The following is a 13364-nucleotide window of genomic DNA, read 5'->3' on the forward strand; positions in this document are numbered from 1 at the left end:
AAGTGGACCCAGTGGTGCATTCCCACTGAGCCACACCTCCAGCGGCTCCGTACCACGAGTGCTCTCCGCCGCAGCAACGTAGGGTGACGGGCGGCAGCTACTCAGTCCACATGCACTTGGAGCCTCATCGCTACGTGATGCTACGCAATTGCCGCCTATTTGCGGCTCCCACACTTTAGTTCATGCTTTTGTTCAGACTGTATTCCTTGTTGATCTTGTGATGGCTGCGCTCTATTTCTTGCTCCATCATTTGTAATGAGCCTTTTTACACTTGGAGGAATACAAGTTAAGTAAATCTTCTGTTTGTTGTGTTAACTTAATCACTAATCATTTCTGTTTCTTACCTGCTTTCCTACGATGACAGTTGCTACACCCCTCTGCAGTCCACCTCTCCTTACCGTTAAGTACAAAGGCGTACACAACAAAAGGCTTTACTGATCAAGCAGGCGATCCTGCACTGATAGTTTATTTGTATGTATTGAAAGGGTCATGTAGTCCCCTTTCATTATCATTTTATTTGCTTTTCAGTGATACAGAACTCTCTGGCATGTGTGAGTGAATGAATGTGGGTGTTTCATTTTGGTATACAGTGGTTCAGTCTGCTGCAGAGAATCAGCGGTAGTCGTACAGAATGGCCAACCCTTGTAGTTGTCAGGTAGGCAAGGAGGTTTGCTCCCCTTGTGTGAAAGTTGCCGGTGTTAGGTTTGTGGCGGAAGCCTCATCTCTGGGTTTTCCAGGCCACGGGGTCGCGTTCGAGACGTTGGAGTGAGTGAGACGGTCAGCCTGCTTCCAGCTCGCCGAGGGTCTCCAGCCGAAGTCTCTTCGAAGAAGCGTGATTTCATTTAACCGTGTGGCGAGTTCTCTCATAGGGAGAGAGGAGCTCTTAGCTTTTGGCCTCGCGTTTCAACTTACAAAGATTGTTTACTGGATCGCGGTAAGGTATGTAAGGCTTTTGCAGACTTTCAGTTTGATTCCTAATGCAGACTTCACTTTGATCCGTAACAAGAACGTAGCACAAAGGTGTTGCATATGTTGAAGCGCCCTCGGTTTAGTATGAATATTTGTGTCCCTGGTACTGCGTGTGTATGCAAAAATTGTTCAAATGGCTCTGAGCACTATGGGACTCAACATCTTAGGTCATAACTCCCCTAGAACTTAGAACTACTTAAACCTAACTAACCTAAGGGCATCACACACACCCATGCCCGAGGCAGGATTCGAACCTGCGACCGTAGCAGTCCCGCGGTTCCGGACTGTAGCGCCAGAACCGCACGGCCACCGCGGCCGGCGTGTGTATGCACTCTAATCTTTTCCGAATCTTGGTAATTTTTGCTTCTTTGCGAATTTTCTTTGTCTCATTACTCTATGTCCGTTGGAAACGATCCACGTGGGTTAATATTAGATTTTGTTAGCCCTCTGCCAGTATCCTTTGTCTTTTCACATGTGTACTCTTTAAAATGTTAATTGTTCGCGACTGCGTGGTTTGATGTTACTAAAATTTGTCTCCGCGAACCATGTGAGCACATGAGTCTATTGTGAAACGTATAACGTTTCACAAGCAATTGTACTTAGTTACCCAGCAACAGCAGTTGTATAAATGCCTTACATCAACGTTGTAAGGCATAAAGAATTTTACCTCCAATCTTATCCAGTGTGCCGATGTTACATCTCTGTTTCCTATGCCATTTAGCGTGTAGTTTCCTTGTTAGCCCATCCATAGCGTTTCCATGCGCCTAAGTCCAATAGTTAGTATTCCCTTTTTATTTAAAACAAAAAAAGTTCAAAAGGCTCTAAGCTCAATGGGACTTAACATCTGAGGGCATCAGCCCCTAGAACTTAGAACTACTTAAACCTTACTAACCTAAGCACATCACACACATCCATGCCCGATTCAGGATTCGAACCTGCGATCATGGTAGTCACGCGGTTCCGGACTGAAGCGCCTAGAACTGCTTGGCCACGCCTGCCGGCTATTTAAAACAAATGCTTTAGAATAGATCTTGTTTTCAGTGATGTTGCTGCAAGCTGCTCTTATGCACAGTGTTCACGCACTCATCACTTTATTTTAATATTTGATTCACAATGCCTGGATCATATTAATAATCACATCCCATTCTTTATGAGTGACTTTATAATGAACGTTATTTTATGAGTTTTTATTATGAATAAATTCAGTAATTTTCCGATTCAGCCCAACCGCTTATTTGCCGTGTGGCTAGAGTCGGTGGCGACCCAATCTCTTACGTTGACTTCAATGTCAGATAGAATTTTCTTATTCAAAGTGCGCTTCACGCACCTCACACATAGCTTACATTTACTCACGCTACTTACAGTATCTTCCCCTGACTTGATCCGTACCTAATGTATCAGACTGTATTTAACCGGGTAAAGGAGGAGATGTTTGGAGGGTTCCATTCACTAACAGAAAATGTTAAGCTTTTCTTCGAAGGAGATCCGTGTGCCCATTCATATGTATGTAAACGACTCGTTTACGTGCCGCGTGGGCTAACAATTGTGGAGAAAACGGCGAGGGTGGGCGTTATCACTACCGGATACCCATTATTTCGTCTTCCCATCGTTCGCGACCAGAAAATGTGATTACAGTGCCGTAGATTTCCCATTACGGTAATCACGACTTCCGTGGCTACGAAAAGACTTAAACGCCTGTCATCTTTGTGGAGCGTCCCGGTCGTAGCCACACACGGCTGAAACGTCGGACGCAAGAGGCTCGTTCCAGAGTAATATAACGCGGACTTATTCATACCGGCCAACGACGGGCCATTTATCCTTCATCGTGGAGGCACCCGTGGTTACGAGTGGTGGCTCCGCATAATATAATGTATTCGGTAGTAGCATCGATGAGCGCTCGCCCGATTACAACCACTGTCTAACGTTTCGCCGGCCTGGCCGCGTGTAATTTTCATAATTTTTCAATTACCTTCGGCGGCGCGGCTACCGTCGTACGACGGTTGCGACTCTCGCCGGATTTGAATAATGTAAACCTCCGGGCTTAATGGGCCTCATTTGAGTTTTGATTTAGGACTCGGTCTCTGCGGGACCCCCGCCACTAATGTAATGCCGTAATTACGTTGTAATTTAAAACAACTTGCCGGGAATCATGTCAAACACGGGAACACGTGTTTTTGTGCCCTTATACGACGCGCACGGGAGCTGTGTCCCATTTCAGAACGCTGCCAATTTCGCTAGCCCCCGGAGGCTTTTATCGTCTTTAGTTACCATATAAAATATCAAAAAACCCAGGTATCGAGACGATAATGAGGACTAATAATGCGGCATTAAATGCCTGCCTCCTTCGGGTGTCAAATTATGTCCCATTTGAGAATTGGCGAAGACTTGTCAGTAGCCAGATGCGGGCAGTGACCGCAAAGGTTGTGTTCCACGAGTCGTGCGAAACGGATTGTTGGCAGCACTTTACAGGTAGACCAGGGCTCCTGAAACGTTATGACTACGGGACCTCACGCGACAGCCAATTCCCATATCTTTCGTATTTTTCAAAAAATATTTTTTAATTTTTAATTAATTGTCCTATGAAAATAAATTTATTTTATAAATTCCTAATTCTTACATTAAAAAAATCACATACATGTGTAATAGTGAGCAATCTCCAGAAATAAAGCGTCTTTTATTTTATATTACAACGTTTTCATTTTAGTACCAAATTTTAGTATTCAGTGAATACTTTTTCATACGAATAGTAATTAGAAATTAAAAGAAGTTATTTTATAATAAAATAATAATACAATATTTGCTAATAAGTATTTCCATTTGATTTGTTTATAGACGTAGGTATTACCTAGAGCCGAAGCAGCGTCTTCGCCATCCTGCCGACAATAATGTTAATAAGTCAGAGATGTTTTGTACTCAACTGCGCTCGGAATCTAATTCTCAAAGGCAATTCTTTCACAGATTTTTATTATTTATTTTTATTTATTTACGTTATTTACTTTTTATTTCAGAACTGAGTCGCACTGCTTTAGGGAACTGATATCCGCCCACTGAGCTTAATAAGTATGAAGAAGCGGGCCAGCCGGTGAAACCACTCCGAAACGAGATCGCGTTATCAACCAATACTCGTAACAAAATTTACTACCTAACTGAAAAAAAGAAAAATAGAACTCCCAATTTTACAGTGCTTCAAGATAAGTAATATTTAATTAACTCTCGGGGAGATGAACTCACCTGGCTTAGCAGGCATTCTAATAGATCAAACAACATGGAATCAATGAGACAGCTGGTGCTGCTCATCTGTAAAAATGCTTTTTTACTCTGTTTGGTGTTAGCCAATAAGCACCATAAGTCGTGGTCTAAATTCATTCTGTATTTTGTTTCCATTGTTACCATCATTCTACATTTATATGTACATATGTACATACAGAGTGTGAACGATAGCTGTTTATAGTGTACCACAGTAGTTGATACTGGAGACATGTGGTATATCAAACCGGGAAACTACCTCATACTGATCTACAAAAACCATCTAAGGCACAGTGCTTCCGCGTCGTGGGATATTTTCAAAATTCTCTCTCTTTCTCTTCGCGCAAACTACTAGTGCTAGAGGAAAAATGAATGGGACCTTTTTTGTACAAAATTTAATCTCGTACTGGGACGTTTTCACCACAGGATGCGGTTTTCGAGTTATCCAAGAGAAATGTACAAAAGAGATCTGCGAATGTAGCCCCCTCCACATCCCCCCCCCCCCCCCCCGCAATGATTTTTAGTATTTTTTTCGGGGTACTCTCTCCTACTGCTCTACAAAAGTTTGCGACTACCTGATTTATTTCGCATATTCCACATTGTTTGATCTTCATTGACTGGATTATTACCCCAGTTACTAAATGAACATACTGAATTTACTCCATTGAGTTGGATCCTTGCCGCTTGAGCTAAGACTGGATGATATGATGTGGGAAACAGCTTCACCTTTCCGTAGGTTTTCGTCATTTTGACAAAATTCTTTTTCGTTCTATGCATTTCAGAATATATGGATGGTGCTTTTTGCTACAATAAAACAATGTCTATGTTTACTTTGCTGATTCTCATTCCATTTTGAGCTGTAAGGTTAATCAGCAGTAGTGTCCACGTGTGTTTGGCAATGGAGGATTTTGTTGGACTGTTGCCATTTGACACATCAACAAAAAGTATTACCATTCTGATCATATCATTGCAAATGTGTTCGAAGATACATAGATGCTGGTTTTTTGAAGTACGAGATGTCATTGTTTGCTTTGCTAATTGCCACTGCACTTTAGAGAATACCGTACCTCAGCAATAGTGCTGATGTCTGTGTTTCGTAACAAGTTTTGATGGATTTAGATGAATTTAATGTTGTCAGTAAGCAAGCTGCATGCATTTTCATAAATTATACAGACAAATTAGAAGCAGAAATATTTAATTCAAATGTCCATTGTGCTTGTAAAGTGTGGTAGGTATACCGAAGTTCCGGTTTTACAGATGTGGAAATAACGTTGCTTACTTTTAATAAATCTTGTCGACAAGTACATTTTAAGCTGTTACGTTTGATGCGCAGTAGTAAACATGTAAGTTTTGCTTCGTAGGCATTCTGATCATATTGCTAAGCTAAAGCATTCAAGAGGCATGGTGAACTGGTTTTTGCTAACATGATATGTTGTCAGTGCTTACTTTGCTGATTCTCGGTGTACTTTAAGCCGTAAGTAATGTCTGCAGTAGTGTATGTGTGGGTGTTTTGTTACAGATTTGTATGTATTTAGATCGAACTATGGTGGTTAATTTATCTATAATTAATTTAAGTAATGTCAGTAAGCGAGCTGTGCGCATTTTAATAAGCTATACAATTAATTTAAATGTGGAAATATTTAATTTTAAGGTTCACGGACCTTACAAATCTAAAAGTTTTTATTAATATGCAATTTGCATGTATTTTAATAAGTAATGAAGACAGTTTAGATGTGGACATGCTTGCATAATGTGAGAAATAATACAATTTAATTTTACTACTAAGATCGAATTTCCCTAGAGATCTATAATTATACCTACGTGTAACCTGAATGTGTTTTTATAAATAACATTATTTCGCTTCCGAAGATTTTACTTTCGAGGTAACGACTCTGTCATCGTCTTTGACGATGTTTCACCGCTGTCACTGTCTTTGATCATGTGGGCTGCAATTCAACAGAAGTTTCCCTTGTGTACTGCAGTTTAAATAATACTTTGTAATAAAAACACTGCATAAAATGTTGTTTGAGTATGTTGTCTGTGTGGAGTTTTTACACCATGAAACTTTATTAGTAGTTTATCACAGGAAATACAGACTGTACATGTTTTAAAGAGCCTTGTCATCACAGTCTTGGTTGGTAAACGTTTTAGAGAGCCTTGACACCATAGGTTCGATTAGTAAAAGTTTGAGTTTTGGCACCACAGTTCCGGTTGGTAAATATTGCAGCCTCGATTAGGCCCAGCCATTTGCAGTAAAAATCAGTGCCATGGATTTTTTTTAGTAATACACTACTGGTCATTAACATTGCTACACCACGAAGATGACGTGCTACAGTTGAGAAATTTAACCGACAGGTAGAAGATGCTGTGATATGAAAATGATTAGCTTTTCAGAGCATTCACACAAGGTTGGCGCCGGTGGCGACACCTACAACGTGCTGACATGAGGAAAGTTTCTCATACACAAACGGCAGTTGACCGGTGTTGCCTAATGAAACGTTGTTGTGGTGCCTCGTGTAAGGAGGAGAAATGCGTACCATAACGTTTCCGACTTTGATAAAGGTCGGATAGTAGCCTATCGCGATTGCGGTTTATCGTATCGCGACATTGCTGCTCGCATTGTTCCAGATCCAATGACTCTTAGCAGAATATGGAATCGGTGGGTTCAGGAGGGTAATACGGAACGCCGTGCTGGATCCCAACGGCCTCGTATCACTAGCACTCCAGATGACGGGCATCTTATCCGTATGGCTATAACGGCTCGGGCAGCCACGTCTCGATCCCTGAGTCAACACATGGGGACGTTTGCAAGACAACAACCATCTGCACGAACAGTTCGACGACGTTTGCAGCAGCATGGACTATCAGCTCGGAGACCATGGTTGCGATTACCCTTGACGCTGCATCACAGACAGGAGCGCCTGCGATGGTGTACTCAACGACGAAGCTGGGTGCACGAATGGCAAAACGTCATTTTTTCGGATGAATCCAGGTACTGTTTGCAGCATCATGATGGTCGCATCCGTGTTTGGCGACATCGCTGTGAAGGCACATTGGAAGTGTGTATTCGTCATCACCATACTGGCGTATCACCCGGCGTGGTGGTATAGGGTGTGCCATTGGTTACACGTTTCGGTCACCTCTTGTTCGCATTGACGGCACTTTGAAAAGTGGACATTATATTTCAGATGTATTACAACCCGTGGCTCTACCCTTCATTCGATCCCTGCGATATCCTATAGTTCAGCAGGACGATGCACGACTGCATGTCGCAGGTCCTATACGGGTCTTTCTGGACACAGAAAATGTTCGACTGCTGCCCTGGCCAGCACATTCTCCAGATCTCTCACCAACTGAAAACGTCTGGTCAATGGTGGCTGAGCAACTGGCTCGTCACAATACGCCAGTCACTACTCTTGATGAACTGTGGTATCGTGTTGAAGCTGCATGGGCAACTGTACCTGTACACGCCATCCAAGCTCTGACTCAATACCCAGGCATATAAAGGCTGTTACTACGGCCAGAGGTGGTTGTTCTGGGTACCGATTTCTCAGGACCTATGCACGCAAATTGCGTGAAAATGTAATCATGTCCGTTTTAGTATATTATATTTGTCCAATGAATACCCATTTACCATCTGCATTTCTTCTTGGTGTAGCAATTTCAATGGCTAGTAGTATACATATTACCTCTTAAACTGGTGCTTTTTATGGTGAAACATTACTGAAAACCTTGTAAAAACGTCAGATGACGACAGTGTGATCTATGAACTACCAATAACATTTCCTCAGTTTGGAAAACGTATTTCAAATGGGAAAAACCACTGTAACACTGGTCAAACCTCATAAAACAATTTAACTGTGCTCAGTTTTAATCGAGACTTACACCAAGAGGAGGCCTTAAGAGTGGAACTAAATATATTTCTCCAGTAATTGATAATAGTTCAGACTGGATATTTCTTTGTGTGCTTGCATGCTTAGTGTAGTATTTTAATTATCAATTATTTCTGGAGTTGTAAGCCTGGTCAGATGAATGTTACGACATCGATCGTTTACGCCTAACCTATTTTCTCAATTATCCGTTTAGCACGGTATATGCAGCTATTTAGGCACGGACACAGCTTTGTGGTACTTACTTCATGCTACACAATTGTGTTTTAGGCAGCAATGTGTGGAAAATAACACTGACACTAGACTTAAACACTGCACTTTTTGCACTTCTGACGCATTTTTCCAGAGATTTTAGGATCTGAAAGAATAAAGTGACACGTGACAAGCATCGTAGATGCAGAAAATAAATTATTTGAGTCCCTGTTGTGTCTTAAATCAAGACTTGTACAATAATCGAAATTTTAACGTTTACAAGTGCTGTCATATGTTGGTGAAATGAAATGTCGTGTGGCTAGGTCCTCCCGTCAGGTAGAACAGTCGCCTGGTGCAAGTCTTTTTACTGTAGTTGACGCCACTTCAGCGACTTGCGTATAGATGGGGATGAAATGACGATGAAGACTACACAAACACCCTGTCCCTGTGCGGGGAAAACCTCCGACCCAGCAGGGAATCGAACCCGGACATGGAATTGTGCCGCGCTGACCATCAGCTACCGACGACAAGCAACAGGAACATAAAGAAGCAGCTGATTTTATTTCTTCCATAACCACATATTTTTAATTCACCAGTTTCATCGCTTAAGTAAATCTTGGTTTTCAACTACTTATGGAAAGTATGTTTGATAATCGTTCTCGTGTTCTGTGGCGAATGCTGTATAGTTTCCAGTGAAATTTGTATATTTGACTGATTAGACAGCCCATAAACAATTTTTTGTAGTCAACAATGAAAACAGCTGGCACATACACTCCTGGAAATGGAAAAAAGAACACATTGACACCGGTGTGTCAGACCCACCATACTTGCTCCGGACACTGCGAGAGGTCTGTACAAGCAATGATCACACGCACGGCACAGCGGACACACCAGGAACCGCGGTGTTGGCCGTCGAATGGCGACAGCTGCGCAGCATTTGTGCACCGCCGCTGTCAGTGTCAGCCAGTTTGCCGTGGCATACGGAGCTCCATCGCAGTCTTCAACACTGGTAGCATGCCGCGACAGCGTGGACGTGAACCGTATGTGCAGTTGACGGACTTTGAGCGAGGGCGTGTAGTGGGCATGCGGGAGGCCGGGTGGACGTACCACCGAATTGCTCAACACGTGGGGCGTGAGGTCTCCACAGTACATCGATGTTGTCGCCAGTGGTCGGCGGAAGATGCACGTGCCCGTCGACCTGGGACCGGACCGCAGCGACGCACGGATGCACGCCAAGACCGTAGGATCCTACGCAGTGCCGTAGGGGACCGCACCGCCACATCCCAGCGAATTAGGGACACTGTTGCTCCTGGGGTATCGGCGAGGACCATTCGCAACCGTCTCCATGAAGCTGGGCTACGGTCCCGCACACCGTTAGGCCGTCTTCCGCTCACGCCCCAACATCGTGAAGCCCGCCTCCAATGGTGTTGCGACAGGCGTAAATGGAGGGACGAATGGAGACGTGTCGTCTTCAGCGATGAGAGTCGCTTCTGCCTTGGTGCCAATGATGGTCGTATGCGTGTTTGGCGGCGTGCAGGTGAGCGCCACAATCAGGACTGCATACGACCGAGGCACACAGGGCCAACACCCGGCATCATGGTGTGGGGAGCGATCTCTAACACTGGCCGTACACCTCTGGTGATCGTCGAGGGGACACTGAATAGTGCACGGCACATCCAAACCGTCATCGAACCCATCGTTCTACCATTCCTAGACCGGCAAGGGAACTTGCTGTTCCAACAGGACAATGCACGTCCGCATGTATCCCGTGCCACCCAACGTGCTCTAGAAGGTGTAAGTCAACTACCCTGGCCAGCAAGATCTCCGGATCTGTCCCCCATTGAGCATGTTTGGGACTGGATGAAGCGTCGTCTCACGTGGTCTGCACGTCCAGCTCGAACGCTGGTCCAACTGAGGCGGCAGGTGGAAATGGCATGGCAAGCCGTTCCACAGGACTACATCCAGCATCTCTACGATCGTCTCCATGGGAGAATAGCACCCTGCATTGCTGCGAAACGTGGATATACACTGTACTAGTGCCGACATTGTGCATGCTCTGTTGCCTGTGCCTATGTGCCTGTGGTTCTGTCAGTGTGATCATGTGATGTATCTGACCCCAGAAATGTGTCAATAAAGTTTCCCCTTCCTGGGACAATTAATTCACGGTGTTCTTATTTCAATTTCCAGGAGTGTATTTTTGCAGCTGGCGCTATTTTATGCAATTCAGGTAATGGTTACGTATGTTTTAAAGTGTATATGCTTTGACGATGTGGCAATACTGCAAACGTACCTTCTTAAAAAATAATTCTGGCCGTTCAGATAATTTTGAGCACAGCCAATATGGGTACTGCGGGGCTACATTGTGGCAAACTTTTTCATTTTAGCCGGCCGCGGTGGTCTCGCAGTTGTAGGCGCGCAGTCCGGAACCGTGCGACTGCTACGGTCGCAGGTTCGAATCCTGCCTCGGGCATGGATGTGTGTGATGTCCTTAGGTTAGTTAGGTTTAAGTAGTTCTAAGTTCTAGGGGACTAATGACCACAGCAGTTGAGTCCCATAGAGCTCAGAGCCATTTTTTTTTTCATTTTAATGATGGCCTAAATAGCAGGCTGTGCGTGGAGGAGAAGAGAGGGGTTGGAAACTAAAACTGAGCTAGTTCTTCCATCTTGTATGTTTTAAAATTTTTTTAATTAGTTTGTTTATTTTATTTATCTGTCGAAACTACACACTGACTGAAACTCCCTTGCAGATTAAAACTGTGTGTCCGACCGAGACTCGAACTCGGGACCTTTGCCTTTCGCGGGCAAGTGCTCTACCAACTGAGCTACCGAAGCACTACTCACGTCCGGTACTCACAGCTTTACTTCTGTCAGTATCCGTCTCCTACCTTCCAAACTTTACAGAAGCTCTTCTGCGAACCTTGCAGAACTAGCACTCCTGAAAGAAAGGATACTGCGGAGACATGGCTTAGCCACAGCCTGGGGGATGTTTCCAGAATGAGATTTTCACTCTGCAGCGGAGTGTGCGCTGATATGAAACTTCCTGGCAGATTAAAACTTCGAGTCTCGGTCGGACACACAGTTTTAATCTGCCAGGAAGTTTCATATCAGCGCACACTCCGCTGCAGAGTGAAAATCTCATTCTGGATACACACTGACTGGTTGCTCATTTTAATACGCTGCATGCACATATTAATGCACTTTATGTATGCAATGCTCTGAGAACGCAAAAGAAGAAGAATCTGTCACAACAAAACGTCAGTAATAATAAATATACATGCAAAATATTTAGCCACACCAAAATCGCGGTTTGTAAAATCGTGGGATGTGGTAACTCGCCGATGATATTCACATTTACATCGTTTGGCTTGCAGGTGATAAGTTACCAGTGCAGAAGACAATACAGATGATCCTGCAAATCCATATGAGAAGAAAACCGAACAAAAACTTTCTTTATTTTGTATCCCGCCTGGGAGGAGGCGCGTGGGTAGCAACGGAAGCAGGAAAAGGTCCTAATATCTGGGTGCTGCAGGTACAGTTAAATCACCTTTACTAGCTGATAAACAAATGCAAACATATTACATAACTTGCAAGGTGGTGCCAAGTTGCGATGTGTCCTGGTTGGCTGCACCTGATCAAATGGGCTGAAGCAGTCGCGGAGCTCGTAGACCTCCACAGCACCGGGTAGTGGGTGCTGCCATATGTGTCTCTCGTAGTGCCAACTTGAGAAACTATATGGCATCGTTACTATCGATACCACACGTTAGGCCTCACTTTGTCAGATAAGCTACTACCTAAAATATGTTCACTTTTTACAGTTTTCAATAAACATAACTCACTGATGATGGCGCAGAGGTGCCGAAACATGTTGCGTAACAAGAAAAGAACGGTGTTTTTGCATAAAAGGGGCAACCTATATCCAATAATTTAGCTGGAGACACGGAAAGAAAGACTGGAGCTGTAGATCCAAAAGATAAACATCTTAGGTTATGCTTACTTACATGTAGGTCACATTTGATATAAAGGGGTAACATTTCCGAGCATAATACCAGAGTAATAGGTTCTTATGAGCTCCCAGGTTAAAGTTAAGTGAAGGACGACTGTTCATAATCGTTAGTTAGACTTCACAATGTGTGTGCGCGACGTTAAGGGTTGGCTGAGGGGCGTCGGTGGGCCGGACTCGCGCCTCCTTTGTTTTCGCCTGCTGACAGCCGCGCGCCGCTAACAGCCGCGCCGCCGAGATCAAAGCGGGGGCGTGAGCTACGTCTGGAATTAGGCGCCTCGCGGGCGAGTGTAGGCGTGCGGCGATGGCGCTCCGGCCGCGCGCGATAGCGCTGGGTGTGGCCGCGGAGCACACCCCCTGTAATTTCGCCGATAACAATTTCCTCCACTTTGTGGCCGCTGCGGACGGGCGCAGATTGAAAACGGCCGCCCGCCGCAACGGAAACTCGTGCCTCGCGAGAACTAGGCGCGGCTGCCAGCCCGTGGTCGGCCGTCGGCTCGCCGCAGCTCCACCCCCGCTAATTGTCGCACTAATTCCGGCCGCTCGTGACGTGTTAATTAGGCACGGGAGCCCCGGTTTTTCCCGGTGCGCCGCCCGTCGCTGGCGCGTCAGCCTTGATTACACCGGGAGCCGTCCATTAGGCGCTAGAATTGCCCACTCTCTCCGCCTGGTACATAGATCGACGACTATTACCTTCTAATCGTTCTCCCGCTTAAACCACCGAATTTCAAGTTAAAATTACGTCAGTGCGTCACTTGGGAAAGAAACTTGAAGTACCTATACTTCCGAATTAATCAGGCATTTATTCTACTTCTCTTTCCTCTTTTGTACACTTCGATAAATAAGGTTACCTACTTCTACACATGAGGTAACATCGGCAGGTATCATCGAGGCGCCCCCCCCCTCCCCCCCAGGTATATCACCCAGGTTCAATTTTTATGTAATACATGAATCCGAGCCTAATACACTGCACAACAAATGTTTGGAAAACTAACGTGGAATGTAGTCTGCGATACTAGAGATCTGATTGATTTAGGCGCTTCTTGCGTTATCCAGTTACAGCCCATA

The 13364-nt window shown here is 44.6% G+C and overlaps 1 non-coding gene across 1 annotated transcript; it reads right to left on the minus strand.

The window, feature by feature from the left end:
* Window positions 1–11053: 11053 nt before the first annotated feature.
* Window positions 11054–11128, minus strand: Trnas-cga (transfer RNA serine (anticodon CGA)). The gene has a single exon. It is a non-coding gene; the product is annotated as a tRNA-Ser (tRNA).
* Between the last annotated feature and the right edge of the window lie 2236 nt (window positions 11129–13364).

This window comes from Schistocerca gregaria, chromosome 1, assembly GCF_023897955.1.
Source record: "Schistocerca gregaria isolate iqSchGreg1 chromosome 1, iqSchGreg1.2, whole genome shotgun sequence".
Lineage (NCBI taxonomy): Eukaryota > Metazoa > Arthropoda > Insecta > Orthoptera > Acrididae > Schistocerca > Schistocerca gregaria.